The sequence below is a fragment of the Canis lupus genome, chromosome 19 (genome assembly GCF_003254725.2).
Source record: "Canis lupus dingo isolate Sandy chromosome 19, ASM325472v2, whole genome shotgun sequence".
NCBI classification, from domain to species: Eukaryota; Metazoa; Chordata; class Mammalia; order Carnivora; family Canidae; genus Canis; species Canis lupus.
In genome coordinates, this window is record NC_064261.1 from 14,906,682 (window position 1) to 14,919,477 (window position 12,796).

At 32.9% G+C, this 12,796-nt stretch overlaps 1 long non-coding RNA gene across 1 annotated transcript in view; it reads left to right on the forward strand.

Moving 5' to 3' along the window:
- The window catches only part of LOC125753008 (uncharacterized), a 68,886-nt gene extending 60,243 nt beyond the window's left edge, over positions 1-8,643 (forward strand). The window contains exon 2 of the long non-coding RNA XR_007403801.1: positions 8,065-8,643. This is a non-coding gene — a long non-coding RNA (uncharacterized LOC125753008). The remainder of the gene's footprint in view (positions 1-8,064) is intronic.
- Positions 8,644-12,796: the final 4,153 nt, after the last annotated feature.

The following is a 12,796-nucleotide window of genomic DNA, read 5'->3' on the forward strand; positions in this document are numbered from 1 at the left end:
AAGTTTTATTCAACTGTGGGCATATTTTAGTACTCTGACATTATGAAATGTAAAGTTTATGTTCTTTGAGTATCATTTCAGACACTTCATATCCTTTCAGATCTTTGAGAGTAAAAATCAGGTGAATTTTAACCACAGACCAAAAAAAAAAAAAAAGGAATATTTTTGTAAAAGCTTGTATTAGGATATAAAAACATTCATGATCTCATAAATGAGAAATTCGTTTACTCAGGTCCAGGTTTGTCTTTCTGCTCTAGGTTTCTTGGGTAGACGTGTTGACTGGAACAGCCTTTTATGGCTGATTATGGATTGGAGTGTCTGGATTTCTAGAAGCTCCTAAGTATTTGATAATCTCTCCTAAAGCAAACTAAATTTCTTTGTTTGGTTATAGTTAGTTGCATGTAGTATGCAATTGTATTTTTTTTTTAAATATCTGAACTTAAAGTGAACTCCATTTTATAACATAATAGTATTTGAATGAGGAAAAATTGTGAAAACTTCCAAGAACAAAATGCCACCCCCACACCTTAACAACATACACATATGACATATATTGAAAATATAAGCATGAATCATTATTCGACTTTATAAAGTAAGTTGTTTAGAAGTTTGGATTTAATAATTATTTTGTATTAATAAACTCAGCACCTTTAATAAACTATTCTCATTTTGTTAATAAAATTTTTTGAGAAATAATTAATAGTGCACTTTGGAAAGCAATTTTCTTTACAATCAGTCAGTTGACTATTAGCACTCATAACGTATATTTCCACCGATTTAACACAAATTTTGTCTGAGTCCAACTAGATCCTTGTTCCTTTTAACGCTGGGCTATACATAAACTGAAGTCATGAGTTTGGGTTTAACAAGAGCATTTTGGAGAAGTTTAAAAAGCATACTCTTCTCTTACTTGTTTATGCTGCCAAATATGTTATTGTTTGGCCAAGAGTCTGCAAAATGGATATACTTATTTGTGATGTCATTCTCTGGGCCACTGTAATATAGTTCTTATCTGATTCTTTCTGCAGGAAAGCTTCAAAATGAATTGTGTTGATCATTTAGTACTGTGATTTTAAAATAATTCATTGATACTTGATTTCAAATTACAACTCTCTTAAATTTGTCTTAATGCTTTTTTAGGTTTGTTCTGTTAATTCTGTACTCATGCTCTTGGTTTTTTGTGTTCTTAATTTTTTTTTCCCCTGGCACAATTCCATTTTAATTTAAAACGCTGGAGCAAGGGCTCTGGATCTCAGAATGTGTACATTGCCTTCCAGATGATAATCTGGTTAAAAGTTAAAGTGGTTTTATGTGTGATGTGATTTGTAACAGTGTTTATAATCATGCATTTTATTGTACTGTAAATGTTCTTTTAACATTTTGTGATTTTATAACATTAGACATTTTCTTCATAAAATTGGATTAGATTTAAATGTAAACTGTATCTATCAGATCAAAGAAAAGAATAGAATATATGATAAACATTCCATCTAGTGAGCATTGAGAGAGAATTGCAAGTAATTTGCAAAGAAGTCTCAGTGCGATTAAGGAACAAACAAGACTGAAGACATGTACTTATATAGGTCATATAGAATTAAATACAGTTCAGTGTTTTCCAATTACTTTTGTTCTCAGTATAGTTCTCCATAACTGTTACCCATTCAAGAATAGTGTTTCCTTTCTTGGACAACAATTTCATTTTATTCTATTTCATATCATCTCTTTTTTAATGATTTTTTGTTCATAATTATGTTTTATTTTCTCAAACTTATATGTTCTTTAAAGAGTCAAATCCTTTTAATGAAAAAGAGTGGTCTTCTACCCGCACCCCCCTCAAACACTCCCAATTCTCATCATTCACTGCTTCCCAGAGGCAATTATATTTAATTATGTTAGCTGTTACATTTGTTATTTATCTCTGTATCTCGGGGATGTAGTTCTCTTTCCACTACATCCAACAAATACATGTTCCTTCTGTCCATTCTTAAAGGTAATTACAGATAGTTAGGTCAGTAGCCTGCATTATATTATTATGAATCTATAGACATGATTCACATCTAAGTCACATAGAATATTACTTTTATTTTATTTTTTTTGCTTGAACAACCTACTGTCTCCCTTAAAGTTGGAAATTATCTGTATTTTCTTAATTTTCGATGAATTAATTGCCAATTTTGTGTACTAACCATCAACCCAAGTTTACCTCCAGAAGTAAAATAGTTCTCTAAATATATTCAAGTACATCAGATGTCAAACAAAAGTCATCCTTTTGGAAATATATCTCTGTGATTTCTGACTTGCTCTAATCTAGATTGTTTGCTCTCTCTAGACCTTCCTTCTTTACCTTTTAAATCTCTTTTCCTTTTTTTAGATGTATTAAAACACCTGTAGCTTAAAATAGTTAATAATTAAATAATTAATTTTCTTTTAAGCCTATCCACTAGCCGCTTTTTGAGAATGAGTGCATGGAGGTAAATAGTTTTTTAACACTCTGTATATCAAAACATCTGCAGTCACATTTAAGTGACATTCTTTTAGGAATAGAATACTAAATCAGAAAAAAACATTCCCTCAATATTTTAAGGCATACTTTCTGTAGTCCTGTAGCTTCACATGTGATTTGCAATTCCTTGTATAAACACAGTTTTCTCTCTGAAAATCATGCTTTTGTCATTGATAATAATGTCAGAAGTTGTAGGACTATATGCAAAGTTAGATCCACTTTTATCCATTGTTCTAGGCACTTGGTGGGTCTATTTATTCAAACAACAAATCCTTTCATTCTGAAAATAATTTCTTGAGTTAATTTTCCCTCTCTCTCTCTCTCTCTCTCTCTCTCTCGTTTCTTTCCCTATTAGCTCTTGCAAGGACTCTTTTCATTGAGATGTTGAGACTCTAGACCTGACCCTCTGATTTTCTGATCTTTTCTCTCATGTTACCCATAAATGTGTCTTTTTGATCTATTTTTGGTCTATTTTATGTAAGACTCCCTTAATTTAACTTTCTAGCCAATATATTGAGTTTCTATTTTTACTATATATTTTATATTTCCAAAAATTAATTTTTGTTCCCCAAATATCTCTTTTCTTCTTACATCCTGCTCTTCTTGCTTGGATATATTGCTTTCCTTTATCTCTCTGAGAATATTAATGGTGGTAAGGTTTGCCTCCTGCCTAGTGTATTTCCTCCAAGTTCCTTTCTTGCTTCTCTATTTGTTCTGATCTATTTATTATATATGGAGGCCTCCCCAGATATTTCTTAGCTATGGGTGTCTGTTTACCCTTAAAAACAGTGCATTTAAATCTGATCTGAAACGTTGTCTATATATTACAGGTCTTCTGAGCTATGGGTCTCCCTTATTAATGAGTACTTGTTAAATTCTCTTAGTAACCTGGCTTGATTGGTTCATTCAGAAGCCTGCCTCTCCCCCTACCACCACCACCACCATCACCACCACCACCACCACCACCGTACCAGCAATCTTCTGATTATGGGATGTGGTAGTGAATGCCTCCATTTTGGGATATGAGAAAAGTTGGGGGTGAGACAGTAACCCAACATTTAAAAGGAAACTTCCATTGAATCCTACCTTTCTGTGTAGTACTTCAATTTTCCACTTGCCCGTTGTCAAGTCCAGAGACCCTATTGTGTTCTCTTTATGAAGTAAATCTTCAATCTTCTGCTGGGATTTGAAAGGGTCAGTCTCTTTTTTTTTTCTTTAAAGATTTTATTTATTTATTCAAGACAGACACAGAAAGAGAGAGGAAGAGACATAGGCAGGGGTGGAAGCAGGCTCCATGGAGGGAGCCCAATGTGGGACTCTATCCTGGGACTCCAGGGTCAGACCCTGAGCCAAAGGCAGACACTTAACCACTAAGCCACCCAGGCGTCCCTGGAAGAGTCAGTCTCTTAATTTTAGGGAGCAGGGGAGAATCATAAGGACATCTAAATACTGTTCTAAAGCAAAAGTTCAAATTACCTCCCTCTTTTTAGCCACATATTCACCACAACTTTAAAATGAAAGTAGTTTGTTTTCTTTACACATTTCTTCTACATTAAATGTGTAATCTATAAAACAAATATATGCAAATATTTTACATGTTTTAAAAATATTAATATACAGCATCAACATTATGTTTTTAGGAGTTACTCATATTGGAATATGTACCTGTGGTTCATTTATATTCTTTTTAAAAAATACTTTAAGTTTTACTCTTATGATTTCAAATTTATAAAATAGGGGAAAAATTAGTATGGCTATCAAATTTACATTGAAATAAATTAAAGGCAATTCTCTAAAAGCATAGGTTAATAACTGGTTATCCTAGAGAAGGAAACAGTATTCTATAGCATAAGACTTTGTCCTCATAGATAGGCAACAATTAACTCTTTTGAAATGGCTGATCCTATTTGCTGGTGGCAATATAGTTTACTTTTTTGTTTTGTTTTGTTTTGAGACGTTTCTGGGACTCTTCATAAACAAAACACAAGAAATGTAATGAAGCCTAGGTAAATGTACTATGAATTTAGGGAATGTCTTGCTTCCATAAATTATGATCATAATACTATTTGATCACTTAAATAACACACAGATTTCATTTTCAACTCCATTCATAAATTGCATAATTTTTCTAAATATAACAACTTTACTGTCTAAATTATATTATTCACGCATTTAATCTACAAGAGGATACATTTTCCAAAAACAATTGTAAAAAAAAAAAAGTTGAGATTTTTTGAGTTATAAAGAAATCAAAATAAACTGTTCTCCTTGTGGATTAAGATCTAATAAATATTTTGAGGTAAAAGTAGACACTCAAACTCAGGAAATTAAATAAAAATATCTCTAGGACTTGAATGGTAAAAGTGCTAATGCAAAGATAAAAGTTACCAAAAAAAGATGAAGACTTAGTAATATGTTATTCATATATAGCATTTTCCTAATAATTCATACTATGTATTTACATGCATACAGAGGCTTGCGTACTTTGCTATTAAAATTGGAACCTTGGCTTCTCTTATTTTTCTACCTTTAATATTTTATCTAGAGAGTATTATGAAACATTTCAACAACAAAGATGTAATCAATATATTTCTTTTCCTATAAGTACAAACATTGTAAAAATAAAATTCCATTTATATAAGCAACCAAATTTACATAACATAGAAATGTAGCTTTTAAAAATTTAATCTAGCATATTTTATATTATGTTTGGTCTCCAAGGGTTTACAATATATGTATATTGTCATTGGATCACTAATTTAAGTTTGAATAATACTAATTATAACCTCTAAAGTTTAAATTACCTAGTGAGTCCTCTGTATCACATTTTATGAAAAGATTATAAAAGTTTCAGGCAGTTAAACTTTTGAAATGTATGCAATGAAGAATTAGGGTAAAACTTTTTTCAGTCTCTATGAAAATGAATTTTAAATTAACAGAACTATTTTGACTCAACCAGTATCATAGGGCAGTTTATAAATTTTATAAATTTAAAGCACAGATTAAAGTAGCTCTAAAATTGAAGGTCAAACTAGTTATTGTTGCATATCTACTATCAGTCAACCACTTATATTAATCTGTAAAATGAATCTTTCAAATTTATAGAAATCTTCTTCTTTTCTAGAAAGACAGTTGTCCAGTCTGTATGTAGATAGATTCTAAGGTTAATATTATTTTAATAATACAAGCTCTCAGAAAAAAATATATTTTCCAATCTTAATATATATATATATATATATATATATATATATATATATATCCAGATTAGAATAATGGGGAAGCATATTTTGTTTACCTCTACCTGAGAGTTGTGATTGTTTTGCATAATGTCATTTCATTACAGGTACTTACCTAAGTATGATAGCGTGTACTTAATTTGCTGATGTGGAAGCATATGAAACCGACAGAACATCCCATTTCAGACTTATGGTTTATGATCTCCTACTGATTGAGTGGAGTGTGTTATAATTTTGTTTTCTATAAAGTTTTGTTCTTAGTTTGACATTATGTAATTTCCCATGCCTATTCTCTCCTTGAAGAGCTTATATTTTAGATCATGAGGAAAATCTAAACAAGCAAACAAAAAAACAATATTACCAATTTTATACGTGCTATAATAAGAAATAATAAAGCAGTAAAGAGTGGGAAAGACTTTACAGAAGGGGATCAAACTTCTTTGTACATAAGTACAAACTTCTTTGGGCTGAATCTTAGAATATAACTATTAGATAGTCAAAAAAGCCGTTTTCCTACAAAAACTTTATTGCTAAACATTATAAAGTATTAGCAGTTTTATGACCCAACTGAATAAATATCTATAGAGTTATACACAAACTGGTAAGGCTTTTAAACAAACAAGAAGTATCATATTTCCATCTATTTATCAAGGCTCTTTTTGGGAAAAATATAAGAAAATATGTTTATTTTATCATTAGGCAGATATACTTTTTATAATACACATAAAAGTAAAAAAAAATTATTACCTGGGATGATATAATGGAATGTATATCCAGAAAGTTTATTTAACTTTTTGCTTCATTTTGATGTTTTCACTTGTAGAGCTGGTTACCTTGATCAAAACATGGAATATGCATATATAATATTGCTAAGATCTGAGTATTTATGTCTTCTCGAATTCATATGTTGAAATCACCCACAGAGATGATGATAGTATGAGGTGAGGCCTTTGGGAGGTGCTTAGGTATGAGGCTGGAGACCTCATGAATGAGGCTAGTGTTCTTATAAAAGAGGCCTCACAGAGATCCCTCACCCACCCTCCACTACCACCACCATGTGAGAAAGTGCCATGTATGAACAAGGAAATGGGCCCTCAGCAGAACACAACAACACTGGTACCTTGATCCTGGATGTCCCAGCATCCAGAATGAAAAATAAATGTTCCTTGTTTATAAGCCACTGATCTCTTCTTTAGGGAGCAACCAGAGGGCCTAAGCTAAATATAATGCATTTTTAATAAGTTATTGAATCACTTATCTTAACTCTATTCTGCAGACAAAAACTCTATTCCCAACCTTTGCTATATACTCCATAAATATTGTTATTAATCAAACTGAGACTAGACCAAGGACATGTGATATGTTACTGCTATTCTTTCCCATCCTGCATAGCCTATGTTCTTTTCACTGTTCTTTGGCATATCCAACCTTACCAAAAATGTTCTTTTGGCTACATTAATGATCTATTCTATCCAAAAGTCATATTCAAAATATTAAACAACTAGTCCAACCTGGGAACAGATCACTCAAAGCAAAAACCATCCATTCAGGAAAAAACTTTTTTCTGTGATGATTGTGGCCCTTCCATGCAAACCTGCTGAAAAGCAGGCCTGATTCTAACCACAGGAGATAATATATGTTATAAAGAGATGGAGAGAGTGACATTCTATATGGAAGAGGTCTGAATAAAGAGATAGATACCTATTGTTTCATTTTATTCTTAGATACAAGTTTTTTGAATATAAAGTATTAAGAAACAACCAGCTCAATTTCTGCACTTCACAGATACCCTATTTTCTGTTGAAATTCTGATTTTTTGATATCGATTAATTTATTTACCTTTTACAAAGTGAATCATTATCATTAAACTATCATCTGTTAGAATGCAATTAAGAGTACATTTAAAGCTCCATTAAAGGCTTTCTGGTGTTAATTAAGCAGTTAACAATAGGCAACCTTGCAGAAACCAGATCTGTTAATACAATCATGAAAACAAACTTCCAACAAACTATGCACTAGAGAGCATGAGCCGGACCGCAGATTGTTTATTGTCAAAGACTTGACTGGCTAATAAATGCTGGCAATGGCTTGAGTGCACTGGAATGCGGTGCAGCTGCTGCATTAGTCAGACTTTCCCTTTTCTGAATGCTATAATCCCTTCAATATTGCATTAAATATGTTTTCAATATTTATCTGGATAAAAATGTGCTGAATGTTGCAACAGTTTAATTCTGACGTTTGTCACACAGGAAATCTGGAAAAGGCAGAAGGTAACAGCATCTTTATTGTTAAAATCTAATGCAATTTCTTTCTCTTATCCTATAGGAGAGCACTCATTTAAGACTTTGTGATCACCTCGAGGCAAGCAAATGCCAGCAGCCCTGCAGCCAAACATGAGGACTTAGCGCTTGGCTGAACTAATTTCACCGACCCCTTGCCATCCACGAAGATCTGAGTTTGGGCAGGCCTCTATGACTCAATGTCATGGAGTAGAATATAATAAATGGCTTTGGGGCTTGCTATATTCTATACAGTCCAAATCCTTGACAAGCCAGAAATAGAAATCATTTATTACCATGTCACATATTTTTATTAGGTTTCTCATATGATTATCCAAACCAATTGTTAGTTAATCTACTGGATGGTATGTAGGGAAAGTCACTGAACTTGGAATTAAGATGTTTGAATTGTATCCCAGCTTTGGCACTAAGTTGCAGTAAGCTCAAACATCCCTCACAATCTTTCTTTGACTCAAGTTAATCGATAAAATGTCAAGAGTGAGTGTGGTAGATCATATCTTTATAACTTTTAGTTCTATGGCTATTTTTATTTAAAACATAGCCATACAAATGTTTAAATAAATAATGAAATCATGTAATTATAATAAATAATACAATGTCACCATTGAAATGTAATGTTTACATCTTAAAGCTAAATATTGAAATCATAAGACTAACATAACGGAGGATGTGTGACACTGAATCAGAGAAATTTGTATTACAGATTTTCCTAGGGCTGAATTTTCTTGCTGATATGGCAGGAAAATATTGCATTAGGGAGATGTTTCCTCAGTTTTGGAAAAAAAACCCTCCAAACTTCTTGATTTGAATGTGCAGAATTTTTAGTTTCCAAAAACCATTTAACTGGCATTAAGTAAAAGGCTAAGAAGTGAACAGTCTCGACCTTTCTGTATCACTTAATTTAACTTAATCTAGATAATTGAGACTCCTCAAGACAAATGAAGAATGCAAACAAATATGGTATTAGTATATTTTATCTGTCTACCTTTATCTGTCATTTAGACTACCCTTGAAGTTTCTTCTCATTGACCGTGAAAGATGAACAACTTTGTCATGTTTCAAAGTGGCATTGTTGAGAATAGACAAATATAAGACTTATAACCAAGTCAACCTTGAGAAAGTGTATACGCTCTACAGATCAAGTTCCTTAATAACCTTCTTTGAAAGCTGAGAAATTTCTGTTACCAAAAAACTACAATGACCCGATATAATCATTTTTGACTACCTTACTCAAACCTTTGAAGAACTTTCTCAAGCTGGAGCATTGAACAGTCTAACATGACTCAGCTTGCTTCTCATCAGAAGTTGTTTATCAAAGCCAGTCCTCTGCCCTGCATTCTACCCCATTTCAGAAGATGCCGTATCTTTTCCATTTTTCATTATTTTCTGACAGTGTATATTTGATACCCGAGAATGTCATTCTGAAACCCAACATCCATCTTTATTATTAATTCTAATGAAGTTCTCCCAAATGAAATATCTCCACAACCAAATTAGCAAAATAGTGGCAGTTCATAAGTATTTCATGGCTTTTATCAAATTTGGATTGGTGCTACAAATATATTTACTTTCTCAAAGGATGAAAATCTCCTGAGGTCTATGATTATCCTTTTAAAAATATAACATATTTACGTACTATACAATTCACACATTTAAAGTATGAAATTCAATAGTCTTTAGTATATACTCAGAGTTGTGCAACTATCACTATAATGAATTTCAGGATGTTGTCATCACCCTGAAACAAGCCTGTAGCAATTAACAGCTCCTCTTACTCCTTCCCCGATGCTGTCAGTCTTAGGCAACGACTAATCTACTTTCTGTTTCTAGATTTGTTTATTTTGGCAATTTTTTAATATGTGAAACCATTGTGGCTTATGATTGGATTCTTTCACCTAAGATCATCTTTTCAAGGTTCATTTATGTAATAACATATATCAATATTTCATCCTTTTCTATTGTGAAAAAAAAAACTTTCCATTGTGTGGATATACAGCATTTTATTTTTCTATTTATTAGTCAATGGATATTTGGGTCATTTCCACTTTTGGGCTATTATAATTTGGCTATGATCATGTGCTTACAAATTTTTGTGTGGAAATAGGTTTTCAGTTTTCTTGATTATATATATATATATATATATATATATATATATATATATATGAATGGAATATCAGGGTCATATGATAATTTCTAGTTTAAACTTTTGAGGAACTGCCATGCTGTTTTCAAAGTGATTACATCACTTTACATTTCCAACAACAATGCCTGAGTTTTCCAAATTCTCTATGGCCTCAACACTTATCTTTGTGATTATAACCCGTTAGTGAGTATGAAGTAGTATTAAATTATGGTTTTGATTTACATTTTCTGAGACTTAGTAATATTGAATATTTTTATATGCTTAATGACTATTTGTATATCTTCATCAGAGACGGCAAGTCTTCAACCATTATTTCTCCAAATATTTTTTCTATCCCTTTCTCTTTCTCCTTTTATTCTGCTCCCCCTATTATATGTATGTTGGTATCTTTTATTTCTCTGAGGATTTGTTTATTTTTAAAAAATTCCTTTTCTCTTGGCTCCTTAGACTACATAATCTCTATGAGTTTTTCTTCAAGTGCACTGACAATTCCTTTTACAATTTAAAATCTGCTGTTGTGCCCCTTAGTTATAGTAATTTTTAATTCCAGAATTTCCAGATTCTTTCTTTTCATTATTTTTATCTCTTTATTGGTATTCTTTATTTGATGAGACAGTGTCATCCTCCATTTATGCTTTCCTTTATTTCTTTGAAATATTTGTAGCATTTTGTTTTGTTTTTACATGTTTGTTAAAGCTAACATCTAAATAGTCTCACAGGAATTTTCCACTGCCTGTTTTTTTCTTTTTTTTTTTCTATGTGTGAATCATGCTTTCCTGTATCTTTTCATGTTTTATAACTTTTTTTTTGGAAACTGGATTTTTAAAAATATATTGCTGCAATTCTACATACAGATCTTCCTTCTGTAGGATTTGTTTGCTTTTCTGCTTGCATATTTGTTTGGAGACTTGCCTGAACTATCCTGATAAAGTCTATTTCCTCTGTAGTGTGAGGCATCTGCTATCACTCCTCAGAGGGTGTAGCCAACCTTGGGCACATACACAGACACCCTGGTATATCTGTGGTTTTAGCACAGCTCTTTTTTCCCCCCTTTCTCATTCTACTCTCTGCTAGGCTATCTGTTGGTATCACACCCAGTAGTTAGGATCTACCGATGTAAGCTGATGGCTCTGTGAAATCTAAATTACTCCTCACCCGAATCCAACTAAGTCTGAGGCCCTGCAGAAATAGTTTTTCTAGTCTAGAAAATAGTCAGTCTTCAAGGTTTGTTCTGCCTTCAGTGTGGCTGTCTTACCTGCTCTTTCTTGCTTCTATCTGTTGGTAGTTTGTAGTTCTCATGGCTTGATCAGCCTCCTTTAAATTGCTTATTACCAAAATCTTCAGTTTTCCAGATCGCCTTTAGCTTTAGTTTTCCCACACTGTTCTAAATACAGTTATTTCCTTTGGGTAGAGCTTTGGAGCTCTGTGTTCTTAAGTTCTGTCTTTACCCTTTGGACAAAATCCCTGAGCCATTGATCCTGAGCTGGGAGCAGAGAGAGTGGCCTTCTTTCAGAGAGTATGCTCTGGTTTAATAACAAGGCACCATCTGGACTAGTTGCTTCTAATCTTCTCAGCTTGCCTTTTCCTGCACAGAACCTCTGTTCTAGAGGCCAGCAAGGGCAAGGAAAAATAAGGTCCCCCTATTATTAGTCTTCCTCTCCTGAGGTAGAACTACCACTCTAGGAGCAAGAGTAGGGTGGAAGAAGGAAAGCTAGATAGAGGAACAAAGTCCTGGCCTCTCAGCTGTACAGCTAGAATTTAGGCTCTGCAGCATGGATCTTGGGAGAATGATACATGCTGGTTGCTTGCCTCTCCCAGGGAGACACTATTACACTCGTGGTTGCCGAAGACAGAGGGACCCCCATTATCTTTGCCATACCTACCAAGGGTAGAGATGCTAGTACGCTACTCTGTGGAGTGGGGAAAACAGGAGCAGGTAATGGCTCAGGTACCAGGGATTATTGCTGTTCTTTAAAAAAGTATATTTTCTTGAATGAACATTTCTTTATTTGCCATATGCATTTAGGGCAATATCCACAGACTTAAAAAATATTTAAAAATTTTTTTCATCAGTAATTGTTATTTTGCTGAGAAGCTAGTCTGCAGACCTCCTTATGCCTCCATTCTAGAAGTGTGTCTTCATGTAATTGTTATTTTGCTGAGAAGCTAGTCTGCAGACCTCCTTATGCCTCCATTCTAGAAGTGTGTCTTCATGTTTCTATTTTAACTCTAAAGTACTTGCTAATAGTTGGTGCTTAGAAAAATAATATCTCAGAAAAAGCACACATTTCTTTAAAAGAATACTACAGGAGACCAATTTAACTTCAATGTTAGAAAATGTTGGGTTATGCAGTACTTAGGGTAAGTATTTTCATAGCTCACAGTAAGTCTTCCCCCATGGAAATCTGGGTAATCTAAATACCAGACAGTATGGTTCTCTGTTATACTCATTCATGTTGTTCAGTTCATATAGTATCCAACAAAATATGTTTTATTAAATTGGATAGTTAATGCTACCTAAGAAAGTAGAATAACAGCAGTATCCTTGCACTCACACATCATCCCAGCACACAGTACACTCTAAAATATTCTCAAATTATTTATCTTTCTAAAG